Below are 5,378 nucleotides of genomic sequence, written 5' to 3'. Positions count from 1 at the left end.
GGGGGGGGGGGGGGGTCGCCTTTTGTTCGTCCTGCTTTAATCAGAGTAAATTCAGCGGCAGCAGCAACTCAGTAATTTCTGCCGCACGACAATAGATCCTTTTTACGAAGCTGCGGTATGTAATAGCGCAGATCTACGCAATGGCTGCGAGCACTGAACCACCAGCAGTAGCAGCAGCAGCACTTCTATACACCGAGTTCCAGTATGCGCAGTGTGTGCGTGGGTGTGTAGGATAGCATGTAGCATATATGCGGGCTGGAATATCGCGTCGCAGAAGGGGACGACGACGACGACGACGTCTCTGCCTGTGTGCGCGTCACGCGACGTTAGGGTGGTCGACGCGTACACGCGAAGCTATACATACCCCCGCAAGCCCATAGCAAGGGAGAGAGCAGCGACGCACAGCTTCCAGTCTTGTCTAATACCCGAGATAAGATTAGAAGTCCCCCTTTATCTCGCGCGCGCGCGCGGGGCATCGATAAAGAAGCCGCCCGGCCAGCCGAGCACGCTTCATCAATTTTAACTTTATATTCCTTTTATGCTAAATTACCAAAGGCTTGTTTGCCATTGCCGTTGCGGAGACGTATAGTCGAGCTCGAGCTGCAATATACATAAACGCCGTGCGCGCCTTCGAGCCCGATATATATCAAGTAATAGACGACAAATAGTTGTCGGCGGCAGCGATCGCCAATATATATTCCGGCCTCGACTTTTTCATCTTCTACTGTACAGGGTCTTTATATATATACACGTCGAGATGCTTCCGAGCGATCGATCCCTACGTACCCGCGTCGCGATTCGTTTTTCAAAACGCCATTGCGAACGAGAAATTGCTGACTCGGAGTTGGGCTATAATAAGGACGACGACGAGGAGCTAGGTCGAGACAATGGGCTTTTTTCCCAACTCGAGGTACAATGAGTTTTGGCCACGAGGCAAGCAGCAGCACTCGATGATAGCTCGAGAGTTTGCTATGCGGTGGAGGAATTCGTCGAGGCCAGCCGATATAGTTCATTAAATTTTCTCAACTATTTAAACTTGGATCAACTATTCGCGAGTCTTTTCGTCGGCAGCGTCGAAGGTCCCACCCAGCGTGAAAGATTGGCCCCATAGGCCGACTTTCAGGTACACGTTTTGCAGCTACAGGGCGATCAAGAATCGCGCGATACAGGCATCGCTCGATGTGCCAGGTGCAGCTATAACATATACACAACGCGATGTATCGAGGAAGCGAGTTTGGCGACGGACTGCCAGCAGCGAAGGTCGGAGGAGCTTGCGCCGCGCAGTTCAAAGGGCTATATTCCACCTATATACACAGGTACAGGCGCTCGCGTGTTTGTGCGTGTAATTTATAGTGCGGTGCAGTTGTGTGCGGCACACAATTTGGTATATGCTATGTACGCGGCGATCGGGCGATCAGGCGCGGGGAGCGACAGGCAGAGCTCGAGGGTCGGCAGCAAAAATCAGTTATAACGAAAATGTACGTTGACAAATAATTGTGGGTGTCTCTGCCTAGGTTGGAGAGAGAGAGAGAGCGTTGAGTGCTATTAGCGTTGGGGCAGGCGCTCGACTGGACTGACTGACTGACTATATGTGTGTAGGCTAGCGATCGCCGCAGCCGAGCTTCATCATGGGGTAGAGTATCGAGGGCTACGAACGTGCCTCTATGGCCAGAAGCTGCCCGAGCATAGAGTCTCTCTCTCTCTCTGCAGTGTGGCACAAGCGTGCAGCAGCTAGTATATTATAGACGTAGGGTTAATGCGCGTCGGCGGCACGGAAGTAGCTGTACGTGCACCCCCCCAATTAAAATTCGATCCGGTCGTGCATTATCCTCCTCCTCATCCTCGTACGTATATACTATAGCACGCAGGACGCGCAGTGCCGAGTTTTGCACGACTGGTCCTCGCGCGCATAAAAGTGCCTTTTGCCGTGCGTCATTGGCCGCAGAGCATCGAGTGCAGTATACGCGGTATAGAGCCGTATACAGTGGTATAGATGCAAACTGGCAGATAATGCGGATCGGCGAGCTTTTACGCGCTAGACACCGTTTAGGTGTCTATATATACGCAAAGAGTCGGCGTGGCCGAGCTGAACACATGTGCGCGCAGGCAGGCACACACACACAAGACCTTCCATCGATCCGTGACGTCGACTAAAATAATGCTCGTTAATCGAATTGCCGCGGCCGCAGCAGCGTAAATAAGTTAGCCGAGAGCTGCAGCAGCGAGACAGAGAGAGAAGAGAGAGAAGAGAGCGAGAGATGATGCCGCCGTCGGTGCAAATTTAATATACGATTTAGCCAAAGGGGGGCCCTTTACTTGGCTGGACGCGCTCTGGGGAGTCGATAGTAGTAGTGGAGTCGGCGAAATCCAGAAAAAGGGCCAATGCATCGTCGAGACACGGCTCCATTGTATACACTGCCGAGCTGCAAGCTGGCCTACGAATTGGCTACTATAGGTATATAGCTGCCGCCGTTTGCACGCGCAGTACTCGAGCATGTCCGATGTCGCAGCAGATGCAGCCTGCCTCTACGTATACGTGCGTTCGATATATACGAGCGATTGTGCATCCGTAAGCAGCCGATAATTACCCTCGGCACTCGACTAAAGAGAGAGAGAGAATCAGAGACGGCAGTCGCGTCGAGAGCCATCGAGTAGCTGGCCTATTGATCAGGGGCCTTTGTCGATCGTCAGCCGTCGTGACGCGCGTGAATCGCGAGACTACCTCTGCAGCAACAGTTTTACGCTGCTATTACTGATATATACGTCTATTGATACAGCTCGTAAATTATCGCATTCGAGTAGTACAACAGATGCGGCATCGTATATAGCCCCGCGAGACATGCGATAATTTTGAGGAAAATCAACGACTCATTACTCGATATAGACTGGCGTGTATCGACTCGAGCCTCGCTCCAAGCTAGAGAGGGAAAGTCGAGCGCAACTCGAGCCGCAACTCGAGTCAACCGGTGTTCGAGTCATCGTCTCCAGCTCTCGTCGTGCAGCACGCGCTTCATCGCTAAAATCACGAAGGTGGCCTATGAGCAGCGGCAGCAGTGCTGGCGCGCCCTTGACGCGCCGCGCACAACCTACTCGACGGAGCGCGCGGTGCAATTGTCGTGTACCCTTGTTCCGTACGTAGTAAGCCTCGAGTGGATCGTGCTGTGACTGCGACTCTATAGATGTACCTCGCGCGTACCTCGGCAGCGAGCGGCTCTATTATGTAGCTGCGACGAGAGACTACTGTACTATACGACTCTCGCGGATCGCTTGGCTTCGAGCTTTCCTCGATTTCCACATTTTCACTCGGCTGTATACACTCGTCGGCGCGTATACGCCGGGCTGAGGAGACTCGAGACTCGACGCAAAATGGGGACGACGCATGTCGGAGGGTGCCTATATGCCACACGCGAGCGAGGCAAGACTCGAGCAAAGTCGAGCTTTGGAAAAAGAGGGGCTGCCACGATTCGATTGCCGGAGACAGCAGCGGCGCGAGCAATATAAGCAGCGCGCGGAATATAAGCAGTATAGTGTAGTAGTCAACCAACGCGCCCGACGGGAGGTCAATTTTGTCAAATTTCGATCGTCGACTCCACTCTTCTCTCTGTCTCTCTCTGCGCTTTTGCGTCGTCGCGCAGTCGAGTAAGAGTAAGAATACAGAGCAGCAGCAGCCGCAGCAGCGTAGGAAGCAAGACTCGTGTGCGTCATGCGTATGTATGGAGTACACGCAGTGAACGACACGCTATATAGTCGAGCTGCGNGCTCTCCGAGAGGGTGCGGCGGGACGCGTACATTTTTCAAGTTGGCTTTGATACGCCACTCCATACTACTACGCCGGTACATCGTACATCGGCTATGCTGCCGCTGCTGCTTGATGATCCGTGGACTACTACGATGACGACGACGACGACGACGACGACGACGAGACGTAATAGGTTCCGTCGTTGCGAAATTTTTTATTCATGGCCACTCGTACGTGGAGTTCTCTACTCGTGCGCTACATAAGCATAGGCTCGTGCAGCCGAGGGAGCTCTGCTGCTGCTGCTGCTGCTGCTGCTGTCGTCGTCGAAAGCTCGTGTACGATGTGCATGTGCTCCGCTCTATAAATGTAGTACAGAGAGAACCTATAGCTATACAGCAGCCACATGGATGTTGTTGCTCGGCTCAGCTCCTGCGCGAATATAATACCGAGTATATACGGAGCCTAGCACACGCGGCATTTGGTTTCATCCCCGCTCATATACAGTGCCATATATACTCATAGGCTTTAGGTATGCGCGCTTCGTACAAGCCAGATAGAAAGAGAGAGAGTTGCGATGCGGATCGGTATTGTCTGGCTTCGCGCGTGCATGGGCTCGCAGCAGCGAGGGAGTGTCGAAAGTAATGATCGACTCGCTCGACTTTTCAATTTATGGATATATCGGGCCGGGCCAGGCGCGGGCGCGTTCAGTTTTCCGCGCGACTGCTGCAGCTGCTATGGTGTACAGCATATATATTCGACGTTTTTTTTCCCCCGCCTCGCCTGATAGCTATATAAATGCGCGCGCGCGCGCCCGATCATCGTTATTTAAGCGTTACACTTAAGCCTACGCGACGATGATTAAGAGCTTAGAGAGCTTACGACGTCCCACATATACATACAACATTTATATAAGCAGGCTAAGCGAGAGAAAAGTCTAGGCGTGGTATTAAGCCAGGCATATGTATTACCTTGTCATCGTGCGCAAGAGAGAGAGAGAGAGAAGAGAGCCGGGCGACGAAAATTGCGAGTCGCAGCGAATCGTCGCGAGCTTCCTAATACTCGCTTACTATATGTACGCGCCAACGTTTGCTGTACTTGCGGCGCGTGCAGCGACGATTAAAGCTCTATATTACGGCGAGAGCGGCGCAGCGCGCGGAATTGCGACGGCTTATATGCTGCTGCATTTACAGAATCTCCAGCGTACGGCAAGGCAGCAGGGCTTTTGGTACGTGCATGCATATGCGGCGCACGTGCCAGCGGTCCCCAGCCAGCAGGACTAGCAGCTATACACTCGATGGCCATTCGCAATTATGCAGATTTTCCCTTTTTTTGCACGCCTCAAATTGAGCGGCTAAAAAACGCTCGTATTCGAAGTAATTGCTGAAAACAAGCGAGCCGCGCTCACGATCGGTTGGCTTCGCAGGGGCTGCTGCTCTTGGTGCGCCGACTATGCTGCCGCGCGAGGGAGGAGCTTTATGGCTCTCGAGCTCGGATTTTTGTCCAGCGAGTCGGCAATAACAAAAAAAGGCAGCAGCAGCGATAACAGCGACGAACTAATTAGTATTCGTTGGACGGCGACGACGACGACGACGATCGCAGTACTGCAGTAGGGTACGCCAGTCCTATATGTATGTATGCA

The sequence above is a fragment of the Trichogramma pretiosum genome, unplaced genomic scaffold (assembly GCF_000599845.2).
Source record: "Trichogramma pretiosum strain Unisexual culture from Peru unplaced genomic scaffold, Tpre_2.0 scaffold44, whole genome shotgun sequence".
In the NCBI taxonomy this organism is placed as follows: Eukaryota; Metazoa; Arthropoda; class Insecta; order Hymenoptera; family Trichogrammatidae; genus Trichogramma; species Trichogramma pretiosum.
The sequence above is the reverse complement of the archived record's forward strand: the minus strand, read 5'-3'. Positions refer to the sequence as shown.